This window comes from Pseudophryne corroboree, chromosome 1 (assembly GCF_028390025.1).
Source record: "Pseudophryne corroboree isolate aPseCor3 chromosome 1, aPseCor3.hap2, whole genome shotgun sequence".
Taxonomy (NCBI): domain Eukaryota; kingdom Metazoa; phylum Chordata; class Amphibia; order Anura; family Myobatrachidae; genus Pseudophryne; species Pseudophryne corroboree.
The window spans coordinates 817,705,606-817,726,480 of record NC_086444.1 but is presented as its reverse complement, the minus strand read 5'-3'; the positions used below and the strand labels follow the sequence as shown (position 1 = coordinate 817,726,480).

The 20,875-nt window shown below is 43.4% G+C and overlaps 1 long non-coding RNA gene across 1 annotated transcript; it reads left to right on the top strand.

Annotated features, from left to right (window-relative positions):
• The first annotated feature begins 14,814 nt into the window (after positions 1-14,814).
• LOC134910994 (uncharacterized) lies at positions 14,815-17,139 on the top strand. Its single transcript, XR_010176287.1, has 2 exons — positions 14,815-14,942; positions 16,787-17,139. It is a non-coding gene; the product is annotated as an uncharacterized LOC134910994 (long non-coding RNA).
• Positions 17,140-20,875: the final 3,736 nt, after the last annotated feature.

The window sequence follows — 20,875 nt, the reverse complement described above, 5'->3', positions numbered from 1 at the left end:
TATTGTGTACGCTCGTCCGGGCACAGTATCCTAACTGAGGCTTGGAGGAGGGTCATAGGGGGAGGAGCCAGTGCACACCACCTGATCCTAAAGCTTTATTTTTGTGCCCTGTCTCCTGCGGAGCCGCTAATCCCCATGGTCCTGACGGAGTCCCCAGCATCCACTACGGACTACGAGAAATAGATTTATCGGTAAGTAAAATCTTATTTTTGGATGAAGTGAATAAAGAGAGCCTGCAGCAGGCCTGGTCAGACACAAGACTCACAAAGTTATCTATCAGATGACCGAGGACCGGCCGGGTTGCGCAAGCTTGTCCACTCACGTATGTACCATTGAATGTAGCCATTTACTCTGTTATATTGTATTGTATTATTTGTATTGTAACCCCCTTTCAGCAATAATACCCTGTGGTGTCGGAACCCAGCAGTTTAATTACAATCTGGTGTCGTGTCTTCATTGCCCTGCTAAGGTTTAAAGTGTATTATCATTGCATTGCATTGCTGTAGAAGGTTTAAAGTGTATCTCTGGGTGTGTACGCGCTGTGAGTACTTTGTACCGTCAGCGCGGCGTTTGTACGCTAAGTCCGTACACAGCACGGGACTTTGTACGCTAATAGCGTACAAAGTACGTAGAGTGTGTATTAAGTGCAGCGGCTCCATGGTAAAATGTATTAAGGTGTGTTTAAGGTATAGCTTTTATTCCTGCATATAAAACGGCATTGTCGGTGATCATTCCGAGTTGATCGCACGTAGCAACTTTTTGCTGCTAATGCGATCAACTTGACGCCACCTATGGGGGAGTCTATTTTAGCATAGCAGGGCTGCGATCGTTTGTGCAGCCCTGCTATGCTAAAAAAGTTTCCTGCAAAACAAGACCAGGGTCAGACCATCTTACCCTGTGCGACAGATCCAGCGACAAAGGTCCCAGGATTGACATCAGACATCCGCCCTCCAAACGCCTGCGTTCGGCTCTCCATGCCCGGAAAACGGTGAGTAGACGCCCCGGAACGCCTCCCCGATGTCAATCTTCTTGCGATCACTTTCTTCTTTGTTCAGGCCGCTGCCCGGCGACGGCGCGCCGTGCGCATCGTTCGCACCGCAGCGAAGAACCGCTGCGTGCGAACGGGTCGGAATGATCCCCAATGTTTTGTTATTTTTTTTTTTTTAAGTTTAACTACTCTGACAAAAGTCGTCTTGGCCGTTCCCATTATGAAAAGTGTGTGTCTAATATACCGCTTGCCAAAGCTTATTGTCTGACAAAGACCACCACTGATAGCAGGGGCGTCAATGGGGTCAGTGGAAAGCACTCCTGAAAAAGAGGTACAGCCTCGTGGGAAGAGGGTGTGGCCAGACCCCCGGTTTATATCAGTCTCTGGGCGTTTCAATAGCATGTGATCAATATCAGGTTCCAAGTGAACGGTAAGAACTGATAGGGCTTATAAAGCTAACATTTTAAAAAGAGGCTATATTTTAACAAAAGACCAATTAGGAAATTCAATTTTATGTGACCCACAGTATAGTGATTCAAATATCCTGAATCTTTTTGTACGTCTGATAATGTATCATTGTTTAATTCTAGAGGTTGCAAACCAAATAATGGTCCCACAAGCCATTTTAGAGTAGGTTCCACTAATATTTTCTTAACCACTTAGAAATTAGGCATTATCTATTAATATATAAAAAGTTTATTAATATTTATCCCCATTTCCGATTCATGTTTGTTATATGTTATGATTTTTAAACAATAATTTGTAGTCACAGGTAAAGTAGCTAGACCTAAATACTTTATCAATTGACAATTGAACTATGAACAATGCAGATTTATTTTAGTACTGGTACTGAAAAAAAACAATTGTCCAGTAACCATTGACCACCAAGGAGTGTCTCAGTAATGTCACTGTTTCCTAGTGACTTCATAGTTTTGCAACTTTAGTAATATTGGTTCAGCTCACAAAATGACTTGCACCACTTGAGCCAAAGTGGCTATTGTCTTGACATTCAGGACAGTCCCAGGTTTTGTCAATGAAAATATTCCTGTTTTCCATTACTGACCAAGCCAGGGCCGTAACTGGGAGAGGGGGGGGGGGGGGGGGGGGGTTGAGGGGCGTCAAGGAGTTACGGAGGAGCAGTTTTGTTTTGTTTTTTTACCAGCAGTGCTGTGCTGCTACAGTGAGACAGCTGACAGCTCCCAGGGCAATGTATCTGACCCACCTGTCTGCCCGCAACTGGCTCCGACGCTGTGCGGGCAGACAGGTCTCTCCCATGTTGGCTACTGTCTTAAACGCTCTTCTTTGCCATGCAATGCTGCGACGAGCATGCGGTGCACCGTACAAGCTATAGAAGTGCACTGTGCACCCAGTTAGCAGTATCAACCTCCGATTTGCCTCCCAGATGGGGGGATTTGGTGTAGCTTATAGGGAGGTGTAGTGCAGTGATGTAGTGTACCATATAGGGTATGTAGTGTGGTCATGTATTGCAGTATATAGGGGCATGTAGTGCACTGATGTGGTGTAGCATATAATGGGATGTAGTGTAGCATCAGTAGCAGCTCTAACTTTTGCCCTGGGCGCCACAAGGTCTAGAACCAGCCCTGTGTAGCATATAGGGTATGTAGTGCAGTGCATAGGGGCATGTAGTGTGTTGATGTAGTTCAGCGTGTAGGGGATGTAGTATAGTGATGTAGTGCAGTGGATAGGGGAATGTAGTGCAGTGATGAAGTGTTATGATATAGTGCAATGTATGGGGACACATAGAGGAGCATGTAATTGAACACGCTGGCGGGTCATGCGACGCATAGGGCATTTGAGGCACATAGCGTAATATTGTCCAGTAGTATCCTCTTTTTTAAAAATTTTTGATAATCTAATTATTTTAGTCTGATAGGGTTTGTTTGTTTTTTTGGGGGGATGTGTGTGTGGGAGGTGGGTGCCAAATTACTGCCTTGCCCCGGGTGACAAAAATCCTAGTTTCGGCCCTGACCAAGCATACAATACAGTTCTTATTTTTCAGTATACTCTTACCGTCTGTTATTCTCTAGGATCAGCAGTTCACATTGAAATGTAGCACAAATTTTAGTAACCCTGACAAGACGTTGATTCAGTGTCTTAGCAGCAAAGTGTCCCTCGAAAATATTTGCAACTATGGCCCCGATTCTGAGGCGCACAGATCTGAATGCGGCTGGATATAACAAGTTTTAGCAACCATGCGCCATAGCGAACATAGGCATCTTTGCATATTTCCAGGTGAGTACATGCAGATGTTTCTCAGACATATTACTCTGGGCGTTACCGAGTATCATCTGTTGACAAATTGGCATATGCATGACAGAACCCATTTTGTGGGAGCGTAGGGGATGCAGTGGCGTTGAGTAGGGGGAGGGGAGCGGGAACTAAGTACCTGGAATCCTTGGAAAAAAACTGTGTCTGCCCCCTTCCCCCATCCCTCCCATCCTCCCTGTCAGCCAGCATCAGCCCCTCCCCGCTGCTGTGTGCTTGGCTGTGGTGAGTCCAGGGAGGCTACTCTGCCTGCAGGTATGAGGAACGATTGCACTGATCGCAGCTGCAGGTGTCTGTACTAATAATGACTGCTCAGAATCATGGTCTATGTGCTTATCTGTATGATCTCTTAGGGCACTCTTCTCGCTTACATACAAACAAAGGGACAGTAAATCAAAATGGCCCCCAGGGACAGTCTGTTACCATTACTGAAAATCCTGCTAAAGTTCCACAAGCTGGACCATACTGGCCAAATATATGTATTTGTCCACCTGTGCTTAGCATGCCATCTGTGTATACCTACCACAGCAATGCCTACCTATTAAAGGGTTTAATCTGTCACCTTACTCCTACACTTTCCATTTTGCAGGCATAGCTGTACACATGGGGGAATTACACCTATTTACACCACACTGCCCTACTATTCTCTGTTCTAGCAGATTGACATCTGGCCACAGTATTGTAATGGGAATCTGTCAGTATTAGGGGGAACAGCAAGCACTTCAGATACAGTATAATGAAGGGAGGAGGGAAGAAGGCAGATGACACTACGGAGGTACACATTAGACTAAAGAGCACACAATGGAGACCTATATGATGGAAGAGAAGGCAGGACTAACATCCGAGCAGCCGGGATGCGTTTACTTTGCTAGCTGTCTGGATCCTGGCGGTCAGGATACTGGTGCCGGAATCCTGACAGCCGACAATGCCACCAGCCGGAATACCGGTGCACCAGGGTTATTCCCACTCGTCGGTGTCCACGACACCCATAGAGTGGGAGTAGATCTTGTGGTGAGCGCAGCGAGCCACCAAGCCTGCAGCATGGCGAGCGCAGTATGTCAAGCTCTTAGTGCTCGCCCCAATGCCGGCATTCTGGAATGGGGATTATTAGCGCTCGCCCCGCTGCTGGCATTCTGGAAAGAGGATTCTTAGCGCTCGCCCCGCTGCTGGCATTCTGGCAGATGGGATGCCGTTGTCGGGACAGGGACAGCCGGCATCCCGTCTGCCGGTAATACATACTAAATCCGAGCAGCCAGGTAGTATGCGCTGCCTATTTCTCTGGTTCTGCTGCAGCTATGCATGTGTGGTTGGAGCTGGTCTTTCACCAATCAGAGTGCAGAAGGTGGGGTGGTGGTGACTTTGCTTAATTGTTCCCTGTAAATCCACCACTGTGGCTGCCTGTGTTTTTCATGAAAAATGCAACCATTTGTACGAAAAGAGAGGAGGTGTGAGTGCTGGTGATGAGTGGGGCAGGGATGCTGCTCTTTTCAGTGATAGCCTTCTAAGTAACATGTTACCAGCCCAACACTTAAAATACATGTAAGAGCATCTTGTAACGTCCACAAAATCATTGTCATAGCTTGATGTGTGGCTGAGAGTGGCCCTGTTTGTGTCCTCCAACAGATGTAAATGTAGTACATCTGAGGACCATAAAACAAATATTCCCTTTCATCACAGCTTTATATAAAATATCTTCAGTTGTGATGAGTGTTTTGCATTTGATGTTACTGACAACTGAAATCTCGGGGGCAGAGCTGTTGACAATTGAAGACTAAGAAAAGCTGCCACATGTGCAGTATTGCCTTTACAAACACATTGTTGCTTTAAACCCTGCAGCAAAACCACTGGAAATTACACTTTTATGATAAATACGTTCCTAAGTGCAGCAAAACAAAACTGTTTCTCTTGTCCTGTGACCAACAGGAACTCATTTTTTTAACAGCAATATGTTTTCTCTATCGTCCTAGTGGATGCTGGGGTTCCTGAAAGGACCATGGGGAATAGCGGCTCCGCAGGAGACAGGGCACAAAAAGTAAAGCTTTTTCCGATCAGGTGGTGTGCACTGGCTCCTCCCCCTATGACCCTCCTCCAGACTCCAGTTAGATTTTGTGCCCGGCCGAGAAGGGTGCAATCTAGGTGGCTCTCCTAAAGAGCTGCTTAGAAAAAGTTTAGCTAGGTTTTTTATTTTACAGTGATTCCTGCTGGCAACAGGATCACTGCAGCGAGGGACTGAGGGGAGAAGGAATCAACTCACCTGCGTGCAGGATGGATTGGTTTCTTGGCTACTGGACATCAAGCTCCAGAGGGACGATCACAGGTACAGCCTGGATGGTCACCGGAGCCACGCCGCCGGCCCCCTTGCAGATGCTGAAATCAGAAGAGGTCCAGAATCGGCGGCTGAAGACTCCTGCAGTCTTCTAAAGGTAGCGCACAGCACTGCAGCTGTGCGCCATTTTCCTCTCAGCACACTTCACACGGCAGTCACTGAGGGTGCAGGGCGCTGGGAGGGGGGCGCCCTGGGAGGCAAAATGAGTACCTATAAAGGCTAAAAATACCTCACATATAGCCCTAGAGGCTATATGGAGATATTTAACCCCTGCCTAAATTTTCTAAATAGCGGGAGACGAGCCCGCCGGAAAAGGGGCGGGGCCTATCTCCTCAGCACACGGCGCCATTTCCTCTCACAGCTCCGCTGGTCAGGACGGCTCCCAAGTCTCTCCCCTGCACTGCACTACAGAAACAGGGTAAAACAGAGAGGGGGGGGGCACATTTATGGCGATATTTTGATATAACAAAGCAGCTATAAGGGAGCACTTATTATAAGGCTATCCCTGATAGATATATATATAGCGCTTTTGGTGTGTGCTGGCAAACTCTCCCTCTGTCTCCCCAAAGGGCTAGTGGGTCCTGTCTTCGTTAGGAGCATTCCCGGTGTGTCTGCTGTGTGTCGGTACGTGTGTGTCGACATGTATGAGGACGATATTGGTGTGGAGGCGGAGCAATTGCCAAATATGAGGATGTCACCCCCTAGGGAGTCGACACCAGAATGGATGCCTTTATTTATGGAACTACGGGATAGTGTCAACACGCTAAAGCAGTCGTTTGACGACATGAGACGGCCGGACAATCAATTAGTGCCTGTCCAGGCGACTCAAACACCGTCAGGGGCTGTGAAACGCCCTTTGCCTCAGTCGGTCGACACAGACCCAGACACAGGCGATGACTCCAGTGGTGACGGTGACGAAGCAACCGTATTTTCCAGTAGGGCCACACGTTATATGATTTTGGCAATGAAGGAGGCGTTACATTTAGCTGATACTACAGGTACCACTAAACAGGGTATTATGTGGGGTATGAAAAAACTACCTATAGTTTTTCCTGAATCAGAAGAACTAAATGACGTGTGTAATGAAGCGTGGGTTGCCCCTGATAAAAAGCTGATAATTTCAAAGAAATTATTGGCATTATACCCTTTCCCGCCAGAGGTTAGGGAGCGCTGGGAAACACCTCCTAGGGTGGACAAGGCGCTAACACGCTTATCTAAACAAGTGGCGTTACCCTCTCCTGAGACGGCCGCACTTAAAGATCCATCAGATAGGAGGATGGAAAATATCCAAAAAAGTATATACACACATGCAGGTGTTATACTACGACCAGCTGTAGCGACTGCCTGGATGGGCAGTGCGGGGGTAGTTTGGTCAGAGTCCCTGATTGAAAATATTGATACCCTGGACAGGGACAATATTTTACTGTCGTTAGAACAAATAAAGGATGCATTTCTTTATATGCGTGATGCACAGAGGGATATATGCACACTGGCATCACGGGTAAGTGCTATGTCCATTTCGGCCAGAAGAGCTTTATGGACGCGACAGTGGACAGGCGATGCGGATTCAAAACGGCATATGGAAGTTTTGCCGTATAAAGGGGAGGAGTTATTTGGAGTCGGTCTATCAGATTTGGTGGCCACGGCTACAGCCGGGAAATCCACCTTTCTACCTCAAGTCACTCCCCAACAGAAAAAGACACCGACTTTTCAACCGCAGCCCTTTCGTTCCTTTAAAAATAAGAGAGCAAAGGGCTATTCATATCTGCCACGAGGCAAAGGTCGAGGGAAGAGACAGCAACACGCAGCTCCTTCCCAGGATCAGAAGCCCTCCCCGGCTTCTACAAAAGCCTCAGCATGACGCTGGGGCTTCTCAAGCGGACTCGGGGACGGTGGGGGGTCGTCTCAAAAATTACAGCGCGCAGTGGGCTCACTCGCAAGTAGACCCCTGGATCCTGCAGATAATATCTCAGGGATACCGGTTGGAATTAGAGACAGATCCACCTCGCCGTTTCCTGAAGTCTGCTTTACCAACGTCCCCCTCCGAAAGGGAGACGGTTTTGGAAGCCATTCACAAGCTGTATTCTCAGCAGGTGATAGTCAAGGTCCCTCTTCTGCAACAAGGGAAGGGGTATTATTCCACTCTTTTTGTGGTACCGAAGCCGGATGGCTCGGTAAGACCTATTCTAAATCTGAAGTCCTTGAACCTGTACATAAAGAAGTTCAAGTTCAAAATGGAGTCACTCAGAGCAGTGATTGCGAACCTGGAAGAGGGGGACTTTATGGTATCCTTGGACATCAAGGATGCGTATCTCCACGTTCCAATTTACCCCTCACACCAGGGGTACCTCAGGTTCGTTGTACAAAACTGTCACTATCAGTTTCAGACGCTGCCGTTCGGATTGTCCACGGCACCTCGGATCTTTACAAAGGTAATGGCCGAGATGATGATTCTTCTTCGAAGAAAAGGCGTATTAATTATCCCATACTTGGACGATCTCCTAATAAGGGCGAGGTCCAGAGAACAGCTAGAGATGGGATTAGCACTGTCTCAAGAAGTGCTAAAACAGCACGGGTGGATTCTGAATATTCCAAAATCCCAGTTAATGCCGACAACTCGTCTGCTGTTCCTAGGGATGATTCTGGACACGGTTCAGAAAAAGGTTTTTCTCCCGGAGGAAAAAGCCAAGGAGTTATCCGAGCTTGTCAGGAACCTCCTAAAACCAGGAAAGGTGTCTGTACATCAATGCACAAGAGTCCTGGGAAAAATGGTGGCTTCTTACGAAGCAATTCCATTCGGCAGATTCCACGCAAGAATTTTCCAAAGGGATCTGTTGGACAAATGGTCAGGGTCGCATCTTCAGATGCACCTGCGGATAACCCTGTCTCCAAGGACAAGGGTGTCTCTTCTGTGGTGGTTGCAGAGTGCTCATCTATTGGAGGGCCGCAGATTCGGCATACAGGATTGGATCCTGGTGACCACGGACGCCAGCCTGAGAGGCTGGGGAGCAGTCACACAAGGAAGAAACTTCCAGGGAGTATGGACGAGCCTGGAAACGTCTCTTCACATAAACATTCTGGAACTAAGAGCAATATACAATGCTCTAAGCCAGGCAGAACCTCTGCTTCAGGGAAAACCGGTGTTGATCCAGTCGGACAACATCACGGCAGTCGCCCATGTGAACAGACAGGGCGGCACAAGAAGCAGGAGTGCAATGGCAGAAGCTGCAAGGATTCTTCGCTGGGCAGAGAATCATGTGATAGCACTGTCAGCAGTGTTCATCCCGGGAGTGGACAACTGGGAAGCAGACTTCCTCAGCAGACACGATCTTCACCCGGGAGAGTGGGGACTTCATCCAGAAGTCTTCCACATGCTGGTAACCCGTTGGGAAAGACCAATGGTGGACATGATGGCGTCTCGCCTCAACAAAAAACTGGACAGGTATTGCGCCAGGTCAAGAGATCCGCAGGCAATAGCTGTGGACGCGCTGGTAACGCCTTGGGTGTACCAGTCGGTGTATGTGTTTCCTCCTCTGCCTCTCATACCAAAAGTATTGAGAATTATACGGCAAAGAGGCGTAAGAACGATACTAGTGGTTCCGGATTGGCCAAGAAGGACTTGGTACCCGGAACTTCAAGAGATGATCACGGAAGATCCGTGGCCTCTACCTCTAAGGAGGGACTTGCTTCAGCAGGGTCCCTGTCTGTTTCAAGACTTACCGCGGCTGCGTTTGACGGCATGGCGGTTGAACGCCGGATCCTAAAGGAAAAAGGCATGCCGGAAGAAGTCATTCCTACTTTGATTAAAGCAAGGAAGGAAGTAACCGTGCAACATTATCACCGAATTTGGCGAAAATATGTTGCGTGGTGCGAAGATCGGAGTGCTCCGACGGAGGAATTTCAACTGGGTCGATTCCTACATTTCCTGCAATCAGGATTGTCTATGGGTCTCAAATTGGGATCTATTAAGGTTCAAATTTCGGCCCTGTCGATTTTCTTTCAAAAAGAATTGGCTTCAGTCCCTGAAGTCCAGACCTTTGTTAAGGGAGTGCTGCATATACAGCCCCCGGTGGTGCCTCCAGTGGCACCGTGGGATCTCAATGTGGTTTTGGATTTTCTAAAATCTCATTGGTTTGAACCACTAAATAAGGTGGATTTGAAATATCTCACTTGGAAAGTGGCCATGCTTCTAGCCCTGGCTTCTGCCAGGAGAGTGTCAGAATTGGCAGCTTTATCTTACAAAAGCCCATATCTGATTTTCCATTCGGACAGGGCAGAACTGCGGACTCGTCCGCATTTTCTCCCTAAGGTGGTGTCAGCATTTCATCTGAACCAGCCTATTGTAGTGCCTGCGGCTACAAGTGACTTGGAGGACTCCAAGTTACTGGACATTGTCAGAGCATTAAAAATATATATTGCAAGGACAGCTGGAGTCAGAAAATCTGACTCGTTGTTTATATTGTATGCACCCAACAAGATGGGTGCTCCTGCGTCTAAGCAGACGATTGCTCGTTGGATCTGTAGCACAATCCAACTTGCACATTCTGTGGCAGGCCTGCCACAGCCTAAATCTGTAAAGGCCCACTCCACAAGGAAGGTGGGCTCATCTTGGGCGGCTGCCCGAGGGGTCTCGGCATTACAACTTTGCCGAGCAGCTACGTGGTCAGGGGAGAACACGTTTGTAAAATTTTACAAATTTGATACTCTGGCTAAGGAGGACCTGGAGTTCTCTCATTCGGTGCTGCAGAGTCATCCGCACTCTCCCGCCCGTTTGGGAGCTTTGGTATAATCCCCATGGTCCTTTCAGGAACCCCAGCATCCACTAGGACGATAGAGAAAATAAGATTTTACTTACCGATAAATCTATTTCTCGGAGTCCGTAGTGGATGCTGGGCGCCCATCCCAAGTGCGGATTATCTGCATAAATTGTACATAGTTATTGTTAACTAATTCGGGTTATTGTTGAAGGAAGCCATCTTTCAGAGGCTCCGCTGTTATCATACTGTTAACTGGGTTTAGATCACAAGTTGTACGGTGTGATTGGTGTGGCTGGTATGAGTCTTACCCGGGATTCAAAATCCTCCCTTATTGTGTACGCTCGTCCGGGCACAGTACCTAACTGGAGTCTGGAGGAGGGTCATAGGGGGAGGAGCCAGTGCACACCACCTGATCGGAAAAAGCTTTACTTTTTGTGCCCTGTCTCCTGCGGAGCCGCTATTCCCCATGGTCCTTTCAGGAACCCCAGCATCCACTACGGACTCCGAGAAATAGATTTATCGGTAAGTAAAATCTTATTTTAAGAAGATTTTTAAGCAGATCCAAATCTAATCCAAAATGTATATGGAGTTACAGGGAAAAGAGGAATAGGGTACTCCAAGACACAATTACAGACTTGATTCAGAGTTGCACATGAACTCTGTGATTTGCGTGCAACTCCGATCTGTGCATGTGCAGAACAGATCCTGTGTCGTTGCATGTAGTGTCCCCTAAGCTGCAGTCTGGTTCACAGGCTGCGGATGTTTGGGAGGGGATCCGGTCTGAAGATCGACAGTGTCTAGGTCGTTAATGTTTAGGTTGACCACTATAGGTCGACAGTCACTAGGTCGACATGGATGGAAGGTTGACAGGGTTTCTAGGTCGACATGTGCTAGGTCGACAGGTCTAAAGGTCGACATGAGTTTTTCACATTTTTTTTTTGTGGATTTTTTCATACTTAACGATCCACGTGGACTACGATTGGAATGGTAAAGTGTGCCAAGCGAAGCGGTAGCGGAGCGAAGGCACCATGCCCGAAGCATGGCGAGCGAAGCGGTGCACTAATTTGGGATCCCGGTCACTCTACGAAGAAAACGACACCAACATTTCCCCCCCCCTCGTGTCGACCTTTAGACCTGTCGACCTAGCACATGTCGACCTAGAAACCCTGTCGACCTTCCATCCTTGTCGACCTAGTGACTGTCGACCGATAGTGGTCGACCTAAACATTGTCGACCTAGATACTGTCTATAAAACGAACCACACCCGTTTGAGAGTAGGGAGGAGGTGGTGCTGGGCAGTGTGATGCCCATGTATTCTGGGAGTGCTGAGGCCAGTGTCTGCGTCTTCCAATGCATTGGATTAAAGTTGGCCATTCTGAGGAACATGGGGATTAATCAGATAGCCAAAAGTGATCCAATGCTGAGTCTTTGGATGCAGCTTCAGATCACAAAAACCGGCAAAAGACACCTCCTGCAGAAGTAGCATAATTCAGGCCCTTAGTACAGTATATCACAGTACACGCTTTCATACAGTAGGATAAACACAGCCTATTGATATCCCTTTTCCACTGCAACCTGGGAAATTGCTGGGTCTATCACCTTGCCAAATGCCCGAGTCTCAGCTCCATTTACACTGACCAACACCTGGATGTTGCATGTTTACATGCAAAAACACGGGATTTTGAAGTCAGTGGAAAAGGGTTATTAGTAAACATGTATTAATATCCATTTAAGATAGACAGACCTAGCATATACATAGTAATAACAATGGGCTAGGAGGTCCTTTCTGCCATTTTCATTTCATAACAAAGTTGAATTTCATTCAAGACTTTAGTATTTTTTTAATCATATTTAGGAACATTAATACTAATACTATGGTGTGACTAGAATACTAAAATTGATCACAAAAGCTTTAAATAAATATTTTGCTGTCTTGGATACATTTTATAAAAACAATAAATAAAAACAAACACAATATAATTAATATTTTTTTATTTAAAAAAAAAATGACAGTAGAAAAGTACCTTTAAACAATTCTAAAGCTCTCATATACCATTTCTATGTCTGCATACACACAACACAAAACAAGAAAAACAATCTTGCAGCTATATTCCATCTTTATTTAATGTCATAGATAATCTCTTAGTAACATAAACTACTCACAAAGGACACAGTTGTCTTTGCTGTATTACGTAAGATTTTGGATTGTTTGTACAATACTAGGCTGTAAACCCAAAATGGAGCCTCAGGAATGTACTATGCCACAAAATAAAAAAAGTTGTGTTTGTGTGAGGTAAAGGTCACAGACAGCCTTGGTATGACTGCATAGGAAAATAATTACTTTCATTTGTATGGCTCCACTAAAGTCACATGATTGGGTGCATCTATGAAACCTGATGTTCACCCAGCTTAATTTGCATAATGAAAGGAGCCTCTGATCAGATGATAAAATCTGTCGGTCAGAATTCAACTTATTATAATAAATGATATGTCGCTATTTGTCACGTTTCCTTTTTCTCAGAATGTATGGTGAAAACAAACATATAACACCATATATGCACAATGTGCCAAATAAAATATAGTTTAAAGTATATATATATATATATATATATATCATATTGTAGTTTAGCCTCCCCATTTGTGCAGGGAACCACCACTGTCCAACCTTATAGGTTATCCTGACACACACACACACACGCACAGATATCAGCTTCAAATCACCTCAACCGCATAAAACAAACTATATAGCAAAGCGATATCAGTAATAAAATTGCAATATTACAACTGCAGCAGTTTTAAGAAACTAGAAGCTCAACTATTAAGTATTATGTTCAGCATTGCAAGAAAACAACTAGTATTGTAAATCGTTTATTGTAACATTTGTGGAATTCAGTGGTTTATAATTATCAATTACAGACTCTTGAAATATAAGGCTCTAAGGGGGACATTTACTAAGCAGTGATAAAAGCGGAGAAGTGAGCCAGTGGATACATTTCCCCATCAACCAATCAGCAGCTCTGTATAATTTTATAGTATGCAAATTATAGATGTTACTCCAGTGCTGATTGGTTGCCATGGCCACTTCTCCACTGGCTCACTTCTCCGCTCTTATCACTGCTTAGTAAATGTCCCCCTAGTACTGGAATGGAATATTAGCATATAATTAATTGGTTAATAATCTGATAATTGAATTAGCAGAATAATCTTTGAGCTATATAAGTGGTTGGTTTAAGTCTGTTTGGCACATTGTAACATGTTAAATAACAGATACCCAAGCAGCATACAAGATCTGTATATCCTCATGTCAGACAATAACTGAGAACTACTAACCTCCACGTGTGAAAACTGGAAAGCATGGCACAATTTCACAAATCAACACAATTATTATCTATTGTTTGAACCAATTGTTAGTATCAGTTATTTGACTTGAATGGGGTTTGAGTGTTCATGAATTACAACCTGCTACTGCACAAACAATTTCCACAGGCTTCAATTTACAAACGTTAGTCCTAATTTTGATGAGACACGCTTCATGTACTTCTATATAATGATAGAAGAATTCACATTTGTCAAAGGAAAAAAAGATGACAAAACAGTGAAGACATTTTACAAAATAATCAGTTCTAACATAGTGGTTTGTTAATAAATATCATTTAAATAAATAGAAATCTAAACCAACATTTGTTTGGAAATTTTGCAAGCTATTAAAGAACTGTAACAATATAGGTGAGGGTTGTTGGAACATGCTAAAATGGGTTATATTTTCAAACCCCATTACATGTGCTGCCTAGCATTAAAACGCCATCAAAATAATGCCGGTGGGTATGAGGCCTAAAGCTGTTATATCCACTCGATTATCTAATGGGGAGATTGGATTAGTGTAAGGTTTCCTCCTAATATAATGCGTGTTATCCGAGAAGAAAACTTTGCTTGTTTTTGCCTCCCATAACTACCCGCAATGTGCATTTACCTCTAATGGGCCCTACACATTAGGCCACCCGCCGCCGAGCTGCCCGACGGCCGATACTGCAGATGGGCGACCCGGCGGCGGGGGGGGGAGTGAAGTTTCTTCACTCCCCCCATCACCCGGCTCCATATGCGTGCATGCTAATATGGATCAGTTTGTCCATATTTGCCTGCATGCTCAAGTGACCCGATTACCAATGCGCGGGGCTGAGCATCGTTCATCATTGGTGCCTACAGACTGACCGATATGAACGAGTTTTCGTACATTAATGAACGAGAACGTTCATATCGATCAGTGAAATCGCGAAGTGTGTAGTAGGGCCCTTAACTGTATGCAACAGAGCTTAAAAAAAGGACACACTGGGTAAAATGTTCCATGATTTTTTTTTGGTTTGTTTGTTTGTTTGTTTGTTTCAAATCAAATCATGGACATCAATTCCACCATATATAGAAAAAGTAATCCCTGAGAGAATTTTATTTTTATTCTTCAGCTACTATCAATTAAAAGTGACCAGCTGGTTTCAGGAATCTAAACTAAACCAATTATATCTGCTCTAAAAGCAAAAAAAAAAAAAACATAAAGGAGACCAGTTCTGTATTGTTGCTACTCTACAGAAAGGTAAGTAATAATTTCTTACTTTCATTTTTAAAGCAAATACTGCAACACAAAAAAAAAAAACCTCGAAACAATATATCATTTGTACAATATGTCAGTGAATATCGCAAATGAAAACCAGCTACTGTATACGGTAACAGAGAACAGATGAATATAAAGATACAGTATATTTCTCTTTAAATATAAACAATCTAAGCTAATTCAAGGTTTTTGTGTTGAATCCTCTCCTTTTCTGGTAAGCTGGTTCCTATATCAGCTGGTTACATAACATGGCTTTAATGCCCATAATTATTGTAGTTTATTCAAGCCATGAGTTCCCTTTAATAGTGATTCATTTCCTACCATATAACTTAGTTGACAACAGTCCATAATTTCCAGGGACAAGTATTAAGAATTAGTCACCAAAAATGTCTCTATTTTTAAGCAATGACTAGCTCAACAATAAAATGTCTCTTTTCTTAATGTCTAATATTCCTTCTGTCTAAAATCCCTAAACATTCTAATCCAATGGAATTTGTCCCCCAATCAATAAGCATGACATCATGAATACATTATGTGATGTAACAAATCAAACACCCCCACTTTTATTGCAAACTCATTGTACCCAATATCATTATGTTGTTAGCACAGCTGAGAAGGGTATGGGACTCCAGGTCGACACCAAAAGGGTTGACACACCTTATGCCGACAAATTTGTCAGCACACCTTAGGTCGACATCTGAAATAGGTCGACATGGACAAGGCCGACATGGAAAAAGGTTGACATGAGTTTTTTAGGTGTTGTTTTCTTCGTAGAGTGACCGGGAACCCCAATTAGTGCACCGTGTCCCCTCGCATGGCTCGCCATGCTTCGGGCATCTGCGCTCGGCACAGATTACCGTTCCAATCGTAGTCCACGTGGATCGTTAAGTATAAAAAGGTTCAAAAAAAAGAAAAAAATCGTGAAAAACTCACGTCGACCTTTTGACCTGTCGACCTAGAACATGTCGACCTAGAGACCCTGTTGACCTAGTTACTGTCGACCAATAGTGGTCGACCTAGTTACTTTCGACCTAGAGTCCGGATCCCATCTGTAACACTGTTTGCAATCACGAGGGGCTGTGTGTTGTTGTGTTCTTACCTCATTAAAGCATTCATGATGTCATGCTGAATGTTTTTAGTACCTAATTATGTAGGATGTTATTTCTTGGTACACTTTGGAGTACTGACAAATGATGCAGGACTAAAACATTGACTAGTCTCCAAGTTACATTTTAAAGACCTAGATGTGCGGTTCTTTGTATTAATTTACTTATCTGAGAACACAGGACTAACTCGTGTGATACAAGCAAGTGTCCATTTCTATAGGCCTTGTGTCTATGTATGTTTATGTTACATTTTTGCAAGGTTAAGGGTTCTGTTTTTATACTGAGCTCTGTAAGTTTTTACTTTACTAAACGATTCTACTTAAATGTATTTGTTGCTCACAAGGACACGTCATTGTTGCAGTCCTTCTAGAATATGGTAGACACAACAGGCTACAATCAAAGTACATACTACAGTATCTAATCTTTCTATGTTACATTAATCTGTCTGGTTATACTAGTCATCACAGGCAGATTCCATAATTCTGACCCTTTGCCAACCAACCAAATCTGTGATCAACTTTGCCATGTGGTTGGCCACTTGCAGTCTGGTCGCAATATAGCCTTTGGCTGATCAGCTTTTTAGTCTGGGCCACAAATACATATCTAGCTCAGAACAATTTACAGAAATTAAATTTTCTTAAGATGCTTGTTAATTACATTAGTCATTTTGTGAACGAAACAACCCAATGTAAAGTGATGATGTTTATTTATTTTTTTCAGGCAAACTGAGAATTAACCATTAACCTTGCCACACACAAACAACTTTCTGATGTCATCATGTGGGCACCAAAGATGGCCAAGATCAATTAAAAGCCATCCAGATATTTGTCCCTAACCATAAATACAATTGGCTGGTGACCGCGATCGTTCGCATATAATAATTTACCAGTTGGACTAGTGAGATCCCATGGGATCCAACCATTAGGCCTGGTGGCTCAGTGTTTTCAGTTGGACCCCTATATGTATGTGTGGCCAAATTAGGCACAGTTCCAGATGTTCAACTATTAGACTGAATGTCCAGATCTTAACATATGTGATCTACGTTAGGATTCATTAAAGTAAATTAAACAATGGCCTTTGCGTTCTCTGAGCATTTTGTATGTATGTATGTATGTATGTATGTGTATATATAAAAAAAAAAAAAATATATATATATATATATATATATATTTATTCTGGGCCACATATAAACCACAATATGAATAAGCATTATAAGTCGCACTGAGACCCTACATTTGCATGTTTCTGGCCAGGATAAATAAAGTATTTACTAAATTTTGCACTATAATGCCTTAAAACAAAGAGTACCATAAAATACATGTATCTATATACAATAAGAGACAAATAAAACTAAACAATATAAAAAAAGAAACAATGTTAAGTATATACTATTGAATTATTTGGACTTAAACATATATCTTACCTAGTCATTTATTAGACTGCAAAAAATTAAAATTCACATGCAGACTGATCACTGCACAGCTTATGTTCTTGCCTTCAAACCAATCCTGTTTTAGATAAGCCTAAAATACCAATTGCTTTATATAACAGCGCTATTAAAAATGTAATAAATATTTAAAGTACAGCTGCAGAGAGCCACCTGGAGGCTTTATGTAGAGGACACTGTATGTATACTAAAAATGTCCTATTACAAACATTTTCCATTCTGCCAAATCAATAGAACTGTCTTTTTTTATGCTGCAAGATCAATAGGGCCAATTCAATTGTTCTGGGCGCCTAAAAATTCAGTCTAAATGGAACTTTTTAGACGCAAATTGTCACTATTAAATTGTGTTTGGTTCCCCCATGCACATCATGGATGTCACACCCAAACAGACCGCGTTTAGCCGCCTAAAACGTGTAAACCCATCTAAACTCCCGATTGGATGGCCAAAGTGCTGAGTTTCCGCACATTTTTAAAATGTCAGCATGTCTAAACGGAGCAACAATTGAATTGCTCCATTTTGCACCCCCTGGTGGTAGCCCTAATATGTATTTTTATTTTTTAGTGGACCTTCAGGTATTTCAGAGTGAGAGTTCTCTTTTGCCAAATTAGTTTGGATTACTATAATAACCTTAATAATATATTTTATATAGAAAATGCAGCCAAAACTTAGACTGACATTTGCTGGCTGGCATAACATGCTTAGAAATGTAGCACCACGACAGCTGGAAAAATCACTGATTAAATAAAAGACAAGAATGGAACTTTTCTATAACCATTACAGGTCATTTATGAACTGCAGAAAATGCAGGATGAGTTGCTTTGTTATTTGAGCAAGAGCACAACTGACTGCAAAGCAGGTAACACTCCCTTTTTTTAAATGATGTGAATTTATCTGGGGTCAGTGGATATTCTATAACGTGCATTGTGGAAGCAATAAAATAACAGTAAAGTACAACGTACTGTACTACTTCCACGTTTCTACCATCCCCTTCATTAACTTGAACTGTATTTTTTTCCTCTAAATTACTGCTCAGTTCAGCTATATATGTACTTTATTACCTGTCATTTTACTGTATCACTAGGGGTGTGTGGACCTCACTGTTTGACACCATCCACGGAGTGACACCAAAATAGTAGCGCTGTTCAGATGGTGTTACCGAGCAGAGGTGATAGCGGTGATGTATGTCGCTGACTCTTGGAGTACTGGAGCTTGACGAAAACAGGAGTGACCCGTGTCACAGCCCCAAATTTAACACACCAGGGGTCATGGCTTCACAAGGACACACCCACTTTCACGCACACAGTCTGCACAGTAAGACACCAACCCCAGTGACATCACTGTAGTTGAATGTTCTTATCACATTGCCCAAAGTAAATTTTGGGGGATTTTTGGAAAAAAGTGTAATTGGAAGGTGCAAAATAACCATGAATGAGATTGGATTTCTAGGTACTCTGCCGAGCTGGACCATTTAACCCCTTTTGCACCTAACTATATAAAGAGTAACACCTCTCTATATGCGCCAGCTCAGTTACATTATCCCAACACCGGCAAAATGAAATATGTTTTCTACTGCAGTGCAATACTAGGAGGACACACCCCATCTTTTAGAGGTTTTCATTATATAGGCAGTGTTAATTTCTCCCAACTGTCCCAAATCAGATGCCCCATTTTCAGGGCTTATCCTAGAATTATCCATCCTTACCCTCTAATTAGAATGTTGGGAATTGTGTGTGGCAAGTAATGTTTTTTTTAAGGGAGGGAGTAAGGGGATGCCTAGTGCTTTCAAATTGGTAGCCATATATCCCCATGATGTGGCCACTCACTCGTCATGGCTTTTTAAGCCGGGTGCACACTAGGCGATATACTCCATGAGTGATATCGCCTAGTGTTATCCCTACCCTCCCGCACGTCCAATATAGTGCGTACACACCGAACGATATCGCTAACAATATTGCTCAGTGACGTAACCCCTCCGCCAGCCCGAACATGCGGTTTTGGCTAACATAGCCAAAATATATCATTAACGACCTGCGGAAGCACGCCTTATTAATGATATAGAGCTTACACACTGGGGCGATATTACAAACGATATCGCTCAAAAGGGTGATCTGTGTGTTGCCTGACCAGTCCCTTCAATTCAGACGTCTAAATCGGAATAGTTGGGACTCCTGTGATCTCTCCAAGTCTCTCAACCAGACCGCACACACTTTTGTGTGCTTGAAGAACCCATCGTCTTGGCCCACAAATCCACAGCCTGTGCCTTAAAATAGGAAGCTTGTTACGTCACTAAAATGTATTCAATATTGGCAGCATTTGTACATTTGTAATTTACCTTTTTGAATGTTAAAATAATTGTAAGAGGGTAGTAATAATTAGTTTAATGATGTTTAATAATATTTTTGAATTAGGCATATTTCGGATTTTTTGTTTTATTACAAACAATGCATAGTTTTATTACACACATGCATCATTTTGTAAGAATACTTTTTCTTTTTTTTTTACGTAGTATACAGTAGTATTGTGTGGCCTGCAGAAAACACTATTACTATTATTGTCTACAAAGAGTATTTATCTGTACAACATCTACAGACACCTGCAAGCAGGTGCCTCAATAATAACAGTAATAATTCTCACAACTTGAAAAAAAAAAAATATATTGTATATTATACAGCGTTTGGGCATTGGATGACAACTAGTGCATCATTTTTAAAATAGTCTAAACATGTTTAAACTTTTTTCGTTGGTGTTTTTAATGGTGAATGAACAATATGATTAAAAAGGTACACTGACCTGCCAATATAACAATATGTGTTTAGTTACCTAAGCATGCCTTAAGCTTGGTACACACTGTATGATCTATTGTATGATATATCGTTACATTGTGGATTAGAACCTTATATCGTACACATCATACAGTGTGTACCCCCAATCCATCAATCCCGGCTGTCGCTCACTGAATCATCACTTTGGATGTTCTGGACGTCCAATGAGACCATTCCACGACAAATGTGCTGTTGTTACATGTAGGATAAGTCCCTGATCCCATGTGTTATCACAGGTTGGGTATGAAATCTCGGCTGTCCGGATGCCTGCAGTCCGGAAACTGACAGCAGAATCCCACCAGGGGAAATCCCAACAGGGGTTGGTAAGTACTCAAACCCTCCCCTTACCCTACCCTGATACTAACCCTCCCATTTAGGTACCTAACCCTAACCCTTCCCTCCCCGAAGCCTAATCCTAACCCCCCGGGTGGTGCCTAAACCTAACCCCCTCCCTGTACCCTAAAACTAACAGCCTCCTGCTTCAGCCTAGCCCTAAACCCCCCTTACCCGCACCCTTAACCTAACCCCCCCTCACCCCT